The 12,818-nt window shown below is 44.0% G+C and overlaps 1 pseudogene; it reads right to left on the bottom strand.

Annotated features, from left to right (window-relative positions):
• Positions 1 to 1,057: 1,057 nt before the first annotated feature.
• LOC148030798 (putative E3 ubiquitin-protein ligase XBAT31 pseudogene) lies at positions 1,058 to 2,541 on the bottom strand (annotated as a pseudogene).
• Positions 2,542 to 12,818: the final 10,277 nt, after the last annotated feature.

Here is a 12,818-nt window from a genome sequence, read left to right as displayed (position 1 = left end):
TCTCCAAGTTCATGGAGGGTATTGACCACCAAATCATCATCCTCAACTTTAGCTCCAATTGAGCCTAGTTGTTCTGCAATGGATCTGATCTCACTGACATAGTCTTCAATAGACCTTCCATTCCTGGATATGTGGCTATATTTTTGCTTCATTTGTGTCTTTCTTGCATGAGTGGCATGCCCATAATTCTTCATCAATAAGTCCCACATAATGACAACCAATGCAAGACCTTGCTAGCCTTTTCCAACCAGGTCTAGTGTGCCTTTAACTGATCTTGTGTTGGAGGTCTATCCTTTGGTAGCTTGGGCTCATCTTCAAGACCTATGGCTAGGTTCCAATAGCCTCTTCCAATTAAGAAATTAGACATCTTGAATTTTCATAGAACAAAATTGTTGTAGTCCAGCTTCTCACCAACTATCTAAGTAATAGTATCCTTCTCTCCTGTGTTTGCCATTTCAAAGTCTTAAGCTTTGCAAAACCAGTCAATTTCTCAAAATGCTAGCATGCAATGTTCTTCAATACCCTGTAATGCAACCAGTTTTTACTGAAAATTTTCAACAATGACCACTATTTCATTCTCAGCCAATACATGTGCTTCTATTCCCATTCAACTGCAATTACAATATACCAACAACTTTGCATTCCAATCTGATATGATGACGGCATAAGATCCAATACATGCAAGAAATAGATACTCAGTATTCCTTGAACTGATTGCTTAGATACATTCATATTTGTCATAGCATTTTTGACCTATCCATGAGAGCTTTACTTAGTCAACATACTCTCCACAAGTACGGCATTCATCAGCAATGGGCTGCCATTAATCACTGCTAATGCATAAGAGAGAATCAAGTACATTTCACGCTAGACTTAGTGAGCTTCAAGCCTGCTTAAATACAAGCTTCAAATGGTATTTCTGGATGCCAATTGTATCCTTGAAGTTAATACTCATGACCTACTATGCAAGGTAAACATGATTTGCATAAATTGTCTCCAACAAAGCTTTTACATGCATCAACAATGGGTTTGTAGCCAGTGCACCTACAGATATTACCTAATATGGTAGACTAAGTTTGTTATGACAACAAAGAGCAAGTATGTAGCTATCACATATCTGATGTCCACAGTCCTGAACTTCAATCGTGCAAGCATGCTCAAAACAAATACAACATAACTCTATCTCCTCGTCATCATTCTCTGTTGAATAGCTGATCCATTCAACTCTTCAGAAGTATCCGCTACACCAGAGTCACCTCAAGCTGACAATATTTTCTTTTCCTAGGCATCATTGGCCTGCGCCAAAGTAGCCTCCAGTAACCGTTTTGCTTCTGGATCAAGATCACTCATAAACTTCCATGGAGACGGCCAAACCAAGGGCTTAGTAGAAAGAAGATTCAAAAAGTGTTGCACAAGCTGTATTGTTGTACTTCATGGCTATGAAGAACAGAGTATGGCCTTATGAATTTCTTTGCATTCGATCCGCACCCCAAGCTAAAAGATCATTTACACATTCTGTTGATCCACCATGTGCTACAAAGTGTAGGTGTATGCTCCTAAATGCACAGTCACTATCACCTGATCTCGTACTAACCGCACATACAAGTGCCCCCTTGTTTAGAAGCAAAGGGGGTGGTTGGATCGGGCAGTTAGATGTAAAGGAGTAGCACCACTCCCATCACGAGCATTCACAAATTGAGTAAAACCCCAAGTTTTTGCTACTTCAGGAGATTGGGCAGCATCTAGAACTCTCAAAACACAATCAAGATGCCCACTTTTTGCAGCATAATGCAAGCATATCCTCCAGCAAATTGATGAACACAAAATGCAAACCACACTCCTTGAAGTAGTAAAAATTCTCTTTGTGGTTCTCTTTCAGGAGATATTGTTGATGCATCAAGCAGGCCTAACAACAAATCTGCTTATACTTTGAGAAGGAAGCCAAGTCCTTCAATCCCAAGCCTTCTACTATTGCTGCTCTTCCTGGCACACTTTGAAACTGAGAGCGGAATTTTGGTGCCGAAAAGTGCTTAAAAATAGCTAAAAATTACGAATATCAAGGGAAAAATATTCAATGTCAAAGGTGGCGGCTCGATCTAGGACGATTTTAAGCGTCAAAGTGCTTTAAAGGTGCCCGAGTGACACTTGTTGATTTTTCATAATTTTTCAGATAGTCGTGCGGGTTGACACAAGCTACTGGCCAATGCGTGATGCCAAGCCGGACGCCCAGGATTTTTCAGAGTTCAATTCCGAGTCCGGACGGGGAAATAGCCACAAAGTGGGCAAGATTTGAAAAGGTGGACCAAACTTTGGCCAAATGGTCATGACCTTTGGGGAAGGTTGGCGCCAAAAATTTTATGCAACATCAAATATAGCAAATCGTGGAGAGAGAGAGGATGAAGGAACGTGAGGAACAGGCGCCGAAAAATGCACCGAGATGTTGATCATGCTCCCTCCTGCCTGCAAACAACCCCTGCAAATGATGATTGCCCCTCATTCCCCTTTGGATGCTGACTCTATTGCTTGTCTTTGCTCCTCCATTGGCAGCCTATAGGGGGAGAGAGAAAATCAGTCTTTCTATCTCCTCCCTCTCTCTCCTCTAAGAGGGAATTCATGTGGGAAGAAGAAGGAAGAAGAAAGAATGGTGGAGGCTTGTCCGGCATGGATCGGATTGCTCCAGGGGCTGGAAATGGTGATTTGTGATCGTGCTGAGCATGAAGTGCTGCTAATTTCTAGATTTGCAGCCATGGACATGAAACCCGAAACACGCAACTAAGCGGTAATTCAAAATTTTCAAAGGAAATTTGAGATTTCATGGCTTTTGATTGATAAAATGTTGTTCATGTGGGCTAAAAATCGTTTATGTTGCTGTTTTCCATGAGTACTTGCTGATCATAATCAGAAAATCAGAAAAATATACATCTTGTGGCTCAAAATAATACACTAAAACATGTAAAATATGGAAAATCAAGGGAAAATGATATTTTTGGGCATAAAAATGGGAAAATGAATAGGAACACCAACTAAATTTTCATTTTTGCTGCAAGAAGGAACTAAGGGCCACAGGCCATAACCTATTTTGAATTTTCAGTAATTAAATAATGCAAAAAATAATGGAAAATACAATAAAAATAGAGGAAAATCACTAAAAATAGGGAAAAAATGCATTTTGGGTGCGAAAAATTAATGAAAATTAAGAACAATGTTTGTGGGGACTGAAGCATGAGGATTTGCCTCAGTTCATCCTCACCTTCTCGTTCTAGTGCGTCTTTTTCTATTTTTTACACATAAAATGATGGCAAAATGCCTTATAAATCTATACAACAATGCAAAATTTGATCGATGGGAGGGTAGAGTGGTTAAAATGTGTCTAAATGTGAAGTAAGATGATGAAAAGATTGCTGTTTTGTTTGCATGCCATATAGGTCGGTGAATAATTATAAAATGAGAGCCTAGTAGCACGAGGGTTTCCTCGGTGCTAGGTTTGTGCAAGCTGCATAAGAACGGTAGTTGAAAATCATTGAAAGGATGTTTTGTACATGTCCACAATATTGATTTCATAATTTTTTGAGCACTTGGCATCCACACTATGCATAAATCATGGAAATATTTAAAGGTATCAGAAATACTGGATGCACAGCAATTGCTTTCATGAGGACCTTGACCCACGTTGAGTGAGAGACAGGACACCCTAGGCCATAGGCTAGTCGTGGGGTCTAGGGAAAAGAGAAGTGAGGACAATGGTACATTCCTGTATACGATTAAATGGTACCTTGAGTGGATTTTGTGCGAAATGTTTATATGTTGAGCAGCGCACCAAGGGGCCAATCCCCAAGGTGTAGGAGAGTCGCAGAGGGGTGGCGGCATTCAGCCGTTGGAGGACCCCCTATGTCTGTGCTTCGTGCCATTAGGCAATGTGTAAGGGACTCCCTCTGAGCAGTAGTAGGTGAGAGAAAAGTGGACTACAAACAACGTAATACAAATGCAAGATGTCTAGGAAGGCAATGTATGTGTCATCAGCGCTCCTGGCCGCGAGGCCATGGGGTTGTTGAGCACGGGAGATAGAGGTGTGGCTAGTGCACAAGCCAGTGCCGGCCCATTCTAGGTTCCATCAGTGGTGCGTCTGCCGGGAGCCGCTTAAAAGTGGCGGTCCTCGAATCCTGGTTGTCTAGGGACCAACTAGCAATTTATGCCAAAGGATACTGTGATTGATTCGTTATTTAGCAATAAGCATCGTCTAGCAGAAATCCAAAAGCAAGAGAGAGACGAAAGAGCTAGGCGACGTGCTGAAATTTTTAGGAGATATTTCCCTAAGCGTAGCGGTGCTGAACCCTTACGAGGAAGTGGATCTAGTGGTCTTGGTGCCACAAGCAGTAAGTTAGGAGAAGGTGGAAGCTCTAGTGCTCCCCTTTCTGCCATAAGTCTATATCAAGTGCGGGAGGTGTAACCCCACCGTCCCTTATTCCTAGTGCAAATCCAATCCTCGTCATGGCGCAACCTATTGCAATTCCAGCAGGAACGACGGATTTGCTGGCTCTAGGTTACCCGCTACCCATTTTTAATGGGCTAGTTGAGGAAGATGCGGAACTCCACATTAGGGAGTTTCAAAAGCTGATGTTTAACTGTCGCATTCAAGAAGAAGGACATTTAATGATGTTCTTCAATATGACTCTCAAAGGAAGAGCCGCTATATGGTATCATGGTTTAGAAGCTGGAACCATATTGAATATTGATTCATTTTATGGAGCTTTTCGAAGGGAGTTTGCCCCTGAAAGGGGTGGGCAATATTGGTTGCGTGTACTCAACGTGACCCGCCAAGAACCACACGAGGATATTCGTGCGTATGCGAAGAAAATAAAAGAGGTTTTCCGTAAGTTGGACACCTCTATTCCTATCCCCGCAGCTGCCCAATTGCAATATTTCCTACATGGTTTGGACTTTAATATCCAATTGCAGTTGAGTAGTGTCCCCTTGGGGGATATAGATACTGCCATTACGCGAGCACAAGAAGTGGAATCCCGACTACAAGCAGCCTATGCTTCTCGAGGTAATTCGAATATGGGTTTAGTATTGGGAAACAATATGGCAATGGCCAATGGCAGTAGTGGTCAAGGGATAACGATGGCTAACCCTAATGGGAGAGGGAACATGATGCAGAATGTCCCTTTATTACCAGCTCCCCCTAGCATATCGATGCCCACGAGCAGTCAAATGGCTCCAAACGGTGGAGGCCAGGCGGTTAATTCTAATACTATGCCTGTGGCTCAACAACCACTGCCTAATCGAATTGTTAGGCCTATGGAACGACATGGTAATGTGAGAGCGGAATTTAGGTGACGGGAAGTGCTTAAAAATAGCTAAAAATTATGAATATCAAGGGAAAAATATTCAATGTCAAAGGCGGCGGCTCGATCTAGGACGATTTTAAGCGCCAAAGTGCTTTAAAGGCGCCCGAGCGACACTTGTTGATTTTTCATAAATTTTCAGATAGTCGTGCGGGTTGACACAAGCTACTGGCCAATGCGGGATGCTAAGCCGGCGCCCAGGATTTTTCAGAGCTCGATTCCGAGTCCGGACGGGGAAATGGCCAAGAAACCGGTCAAGATTTGAAGAGGTGGACAAAATTTGGCCAAAATGAGTAAGTGACTCTTGGGAGCCCAAGATTAAAAGTCACATGAAATGTTAGATGAAAATCGTGGTGAGAGAAAGGAGGAGGAGATGGCGCCATCACGTCCGAAAAATGCGCCCTCAATGTTGATCATCTCATCTCCAGCCTGCAAACAACCCCCCCCAATGAGCATTGCCACTCATTTCCCTCTGTATGCTGACTCTATCGCCGCCCTTCGCCCGTCGAATGATGGCCTGGTTTGAAATTTCTGATTCTAGTCTTTCTCTCTCCTCCCTCTCTCTCTTCTAAGAGGCAGTTCATGTGTGGGAAGGAGCAATGAAGAAAGAATGATGGAGGCTTGTCCGGCATGGACCGGATTGCTCCACGGGCTGAGAATGGTGATTTGTGATGTTGCTGGACATGAAGTGTTGCTGTTTTCCAAATCTACAGCCATGGAAAAGAAACCCGAAACACGCGTTTAAGCGGTAAACTAAAAAATTACAAAGGAAATTTAGTGTTTTATGCTTTTGATTGATGGAATGCCGTTCATATGGACTAAGATTTGATTATGCTGCTGATTCTTCTGAGTTCTTACTGTTTATAACCAGAAATTACGAAAAACATGCATTTCATGGCCCGAAATAATGTCAAGAAACCCGAAAACGTATGAAAAATGGGGAAAAACAAGGGTTTTGGGCATATAAATGGGGAAAACCGTCGATACACATCAACTAATCTTTCAATTTTGTTGCAAATGAACTAAGGGCCACAGCCCACAAACTGGTTTTCATTTTCAGCAATTTAAAAAATACAAGAAAATGAAGAAAATGGCGGAAAAATGATAAAAAAAACCATGAAAAATAGGGGAAAAATACATTTGGGGCTACGAAAAATATAGAAAAATAGGATTTATGTTTGTTGATGTATAGCAAGGCTGGGGCATGAAGTTATGCTTCAGTTCAGCCTTGTTTATATGTTTTAGTGCGTGTTTCCTTCTTTTCTCCACATAAAATGACAAGGGAACCCTGAAAGAAATGAATGCAATGATGCACTATCAACGGGGAAGGGTAGAGTTGTGGAAAAAATGGTTAAATGCCGCTGAGCATGAGGGATAATTTGCTGATTTTATATGCATTGCATCTAGGACGGAATAATAATGATAAAAATTAAAACCTAGTAGCACGAAGATCACTTCGGTGCTAGGTGTTGCAGCGAAGCACAAAGCGGTTAGAAAGAAAAGCATGAAAGAGATGTTTTGCACTTGCACGCTGCTGGTTTTTAAAATGTTTGAGCACTAGGCATCCACCTCTTTGCATGATCATTTAGAGGAAATTAAGAGTATCAGAGTTAGCTCCTGGACATGCATAGCAATTGTTTTCAGTAGGCCTTTGACCCACCGTTGAGAGCGTGAGGTTCCTATGCTGTAGGATAGACGAGGGTTAAAGGGGAAGTCAAGCAAGGACAATGGTACATTCCTGGATACGTTTATTTGGTACCTTGAGCGACGTTTGTGCGAAATGTCTAAATGTCGAGCGGCGCATCGAGGGGCCAATCCCCAAGGTGTAGGAGAGTCGCAGAGGGTTGACGGCATTCAGCCGTAGGAGGAACCCCATGTGTATGTGATTCGAGCCTTTTGGCTATGTGAAAGGGACTCCCTCTGAGGAGTAATATTGGGATAGGATCAGTTGGACTACAACGTATTACAAACGCAATGTTTAGGAAGGCAGAGATTTTGATAGACGCTCCTGGCCGCGAGGCCGAGGGGTTGTCTTGTGCAGTGACGAGGTCTGGCTAGTGCATGAGCCAGTGCCGGTCCGTTTTTTGGTCCATCAGTGGTGCGTCTGCCGGGAGCTGCTTAAAAGTGGCGGTTCCCGAATCCTGGTTGTTTAAGGACCAACTAGCAGTTTATGCCAGAGGATACTGAGATTGATCCGTTATTTATTGATAAGCATCGTCTAGCAGAAATCCAAAAGCAAGAAAGAGACGAAAGAGCTAGGCGACGTGCTGAAATTTTTAGGAGATATTCCCCTAAGCGTAGCGGTGCTGAACCCTTACGAGGGAGTGGATCTAGTGGTCTTAGGACCACAAGTAGTAAGTTAGGAGAAGGTGGAAGCTCTAGTGCTCCCCTTCCTTCCATAAGCCAGTCCACGTCAATTGCGGGAGGTGTAACCCCACCGTTCCCTATTCCTAGTGCAAATCCAATCCTCGTCATGGCGCAGCCTATTGCAATTCCAGCAGGAACGACGGATTTGCCGGCTCTAGGTTACCCGCTACCCATTTTTAATGGGCTAGTTGAGGAAGATGCGGAACTCCACATTAGGGAGTTTCAAAAGCTGATGTTTAATTGTCGCATTCAAGAGGAGGGACATTTAATGATGTTCTTCAACATGACTCTCAAAGGAAGAGCCGCTATATGGTATCATGGTTTAGAAGCCGGAACCATATTGAACATTGATGCATTTTATGGAGCTTTTCGAAGGGAGTTTGCCCCTGAAAGGGGTGGGCAATATTGGTTGCGTGTACTCAACGTGACCCGCCAAGATCCACACGAGGATATTCGTGCTTATGCGAAGAAGATAAAAGAGGTCTTCCGTAAGTTGGACACCTCTATTCCTATCCCCGCAGCTGCCCAATTGCAATATTTCCTACATGGGTTGGACTTTAATATCCAATTGCAGTTGAGTAGTGTCCCCTTGGGGGATATAGATACTGCCATTACATGAGCACAAGAGGTGGAATCCCGACTACAAGCAGCCTATGCTTCTCGAGGCAATTCGAACATGGGTTTAGTATTGGGAAACAATATGGCGATAGCCAATGGCAGTAGTGGCCAAGGGATAGCGATGGCTAACCCTAGCGGGAGAGGGAACATGATGCAGAATGTCCCTTTATTACCAGCTCCCCCTAGTATGTCGATGCCTACGGGCAGTCAAATGGCTCCAAATGGTGGAGGCCAGGCAGTCAATTCTAATACCATGCCTGTGGCTCAACAACCAGTGCCTAATCGAATTGTTAGGCCGATGGATCGACATGGTAATGACCAAGGCTATGAGTCGAGTTCTTCCAATATTGTTGGCGTGGTTAAGGACATGATGAAGCATTATACCGACATGATTACGGAGCAGTATCGACAAATAGCCGTTGATGTCAACTTCCTTAAAAAACAACAAAATTTGATAGGAAGTAGATACCTAGAGGAGGGTGCACCGTCGAGGTTTAGTTGCAAATGGTGTGGCGGGCAGCACTATCCAAGAAATTGCCCAAATGTTAAGTGCGACATTTGTGGAAAATCCGGCCATTTAGCAGCTACTTGCTGGAGTAAGATTAGTTCCCTCCAGCGAGGAAGTCGGCAACCAGGGCCTGTCAATCATCATGCCCAAGGAAATGACCCCCAGCCAGAAAATGGGCCTAAAGAAATACTTCAACGACCAAAGACTACAGTGGAGGAGCTACCAAGTGGTAGTGGGGTTAGTTTGATTGAGGCTGTACGCGTTAATGATGCTGAAACCTCTAATCTACGAGCTGTCCTTACAAGAGGTAAAAAGGGTAGAGAAGCCGACATGGATAAGCCTGTCGACGGAAACCCTAAACAAGGCGACAAAGGAACGCAAGTTTTGGATCCTGCCCTAGAAGGGGGACCTTTGAAGCCCGTAGAGAGTAAAGCCGATAAGGAAGCACCAAAGAAGAAGGTGAAAGTTAAGAAAGAGGCAATAAAGCCAGTTCAGCGACCTAAAGAGCGGATGGTTTGGCGTGAAAAGCGAGCTCTATCGAACTATCATGAATTCGATTTGGCGGGCTCTCTTTGCGAAGTCAAACCGGATGTGAACCTTTTGCAGCTTATTAAGCTTTCCCCAGGAGTACGCAAGGAATTTAGAAAGATCCTACGTACCGGGTATATCGTAGAACCTTTGGGTATTGCACGAGTTGGTGATGACTGGTTTGAGCATGCTGAGAAGCATTGCCCAAGGGTTGCAGCCTATGTCGATGGGATATTAGTAGATTATGCCATTGTCGACACAGGATCATCTGTTAACATTATGAGTTCTGACCTGATGGAAAGGTTGGGTCTTGCGATTCAGAAAGATACTTCCACAATTCTCAGAATGGCAGATGACAGTTTGAGACAGCCGGAAGGCTGCATTACTAAGGTCCATGTCACTGTTGCAAATGTAGAATGCATGTTGGACTTTAGGGTGATTCGTTTTGCAGGGCGGCCAAGTTACCAAGTATTACTTGGACGACCTTGGATCTTGCAAGCGGACTGCCAAGTAGATATACCCGCCGGTCGATTGATATTCGGCAGAGGTGCCCAGCGTGTGGTGGTTGATGCTTATCCTGAGTCCCCACAGAGTGAGAGAGCTCCTCTATCTTCTACAGAATTGGAGACATTAGAAGATTTATCTGCTAGTGAGACATCATCGAGTGATGAGTCCAAAGAGGGATCCACCACAGAGGACATCTATCAGATCACTTTGAATGAGCCGATAGAGGCCCAAGATCGTATAAGAGATGCAGATGTTATCGAGCTAGACCTTGGTACGCCTGATGATTCGCGGCCAATCAAATTAGGTTCTATGCTCAGTACAGCAGAAAGGGAGGACTATGTGGCCTTGATCCAAGAATTCCGTGATATCTTTGCCTGGAGTTATGATGAGTTGAGAGGCATCCCTCCTAGTCTTGCTGTTCATACAATTCCGTTGAAAGAGGGCAGTCGTCCTGTACGGCAGAAAGTAAGGCGTATGCCTTTCGAATTGAGGGACGGGCTGTTTGAAGAGTTACAGAAGCTTCGAAAAGCGGGTTTGATTTTTCCTGTGCAACACACGGAATGGTGTTCGCCAGTTGTGATTAGAAAGAAGAAGAATAATGAGATCCGTTTATGTGTAGACTTTAGGGAGCTGAATAAGCAGACAGTTAAGGACTACTACCCGTTGCCATTTATTGACCAGATTTTGGATCAATTAGCGGGTAAGGAGATATATTTGTTTATGGATTGCTTTGCAGGGTATAACCAAATGGCAATTGCAGAAGAGGATAAGTTGAAAACAACTTTCATTACTGTATTTGGTACTTTTGCGTACCATGTGATGGCCTTTGGTTTATGCAATGCGCCTGGTTCGTGGCAACGAACAACAGATAAGACATTCGGTGACATATCTCCTGACGAGTTGAGGGTGTTTATTGATGACTTAGGGGCCGCCACCGTGAGGGAAAGGCAGTTGATCATTTTGAGAAAATGCTTTGAGCGCTGTAGACAATTGTGCATCGCCCTAAACCCACGGAAGTGTGCTTTTGGAGTACCTTATGGGCTATTGCTGGGCCATGTGGTCAGTTCGGTAGGAATTGCGACAGACCCTGAGAAGGTCAAAGTTATAGTTGCCATGGGTCCACCACGCACTCCGAAAGAAGTTCATAGCTTTCTGTCTTCGGTTGGTTACTACCGTAGATTCATTAACGCCTTAGCAGAAAGAACGTTGCCACTTACAAATTTATTGTCCTTTAGCTGTTCATTTGTATGGGGTGACCCTTGTAAGGTAGCATTCGAGGATGTGAAACAAGAGCTCGCAAGAGCGCCCGTTTTAAAAGCACCTAAAAGAGGTGAGGTGTTCTATATATTCTCAGCAGCCACGATGTATAGTATCAGCTGCTGTTTAGCCCAAATTTGGGAAGAGAAGTGGTACCACCCGATTGCTTTTGCTAGTCGGAAGCTGGGGGTATCCGAAATCAATTACACCTACATGGAGAAGCTGTGTCTAGCGATGGTCTTTGGGACCAAGAAATTTAGGCATTACATTCTGTATGAGAAAGTCATACTTTATACGAAGGCGGAGGGACTTCGACTATTGATGAATAAGCTACAGCCGCCTGACCGTCTAGCGAAGTGGTTAATCACTTTGCAGGAATTTGATTATGAAATCAAGAGTAAGCCACCAAGGTTGCAAGGCATCGTGGAATGTCTAGTGGACTTTGGGGAGCCGAAAGAATCTGTGGCTGAAGGTAGTGACATGGAGATGATATTTAAAATAGATACGGCATCTATTCCCTCCTGGTATGCTGCAATAACGCATTATTTATCAACGGGAGAGGCGGGATCCGAATTATCTAAGGCTGAGAAAAGGAAAATTAAGCAGCAAGCGTTAAAGTTTGCCTTGATCGCAGGTACATTATATCGGAAAGGGGTTGATGACATCTATCGCCGATGTGTGATGCCTGACGAGGTGCCATTCATTTTGGAAGAGTGCCATGATTCTGCTTGCGGTGGCCATTTTGCTGGACGACTCACATCACAAAAGGCTTTAAGAGCAGGTTATTGGTGGCCTGCCATCTTCCAGGATGCGTTTGCGTATGTTAAGCGATGCGATATTTGCCAACGACATGATAGTCGAGAGAATAGGAAACGACCACTCACCCCTATTATGGCAATACTTCCATTTGAGAAGTGGGGAATAGACTTTGTGGGTCCTATTACTCCGTCATCGACTACGCAAAAGCGGTACATCATTGTAGGAACTGACTACTTCACAAAGTGGTCAGAAGCACGTGCAACAAGGAAAGATGATGCTAAAGAAACTACTAGTTTCCTTTTAGAGCAGATAATATGCCGGTTTGGTCCGCCGAAAGAATTAGTGTCGGACCGCGGAACGCATTTCCTAAATAAGGTGATCAAAGGTTTGACAGAGCTGTGGCAAATCAAGCATAACAAGACAACCCCCTATAACTCGCAAGCCAATGGGCAAGTTGAAAGCACCAACAAGCAGCTTGTGGGCATCCTGTCCAAAATTGTGTCGGAAAAGAAACGGGATTGGGATAAAAAGTTATACGTGGCAGTGTGGGCTTATAATACGACCTTCAAACGAGCCACTGGCCATACCCCGTTCAAGTTAGTATATGGGGACGAGTGTGTCTTGCCTCTAGAAATTGAGCTGCCGACTATTCGGTTTGCCATCAATCATTCTTTGAGCGATGAAGACGCTCTTTTTGAGCGCTTGACGACACTGGCACATTTAGATGAGCTTAAGCTGCAGAGCTTATTGCATCAAGAAGTGGCGAAGCGCCGAATGAAGAAGCTACACGACCTCAAAGCCAAGAAGTACACCTTCAAGAAAGGACAGCTTGTTCTGTATTATGATGCACGACGTGAATTATTCCCAGGCAAGCTAGAACCCAAATGGGATGGGCCTTATAGGATCGTTAGGATAGGAAAGAATAAATC

The sequence above is a fragment of the Lygodium microphyllum genome, chromosome 9 (genome assembly GCF_053477565.2).
Source record: "Lygodium microphyllum isolate KBCC chromosome 9, Lygodium_microphyllum_v1.1.10, whole genome shotgun sequence".
In the NCBI taxonomy this organism is placed as follows: domain Eukaryota; kingdom Viridiplantae; phylum Streptophyta; class Polypodiopsida; order Schizaeales; family Lygodiaceae; genus Lygodium; species Lygodium microphyllum.
The sequence above is the reverse complement of the archived record's forward strand: the minus strand, read 5'-3'. Positions and strand labels throughout refer to the sequence as shown.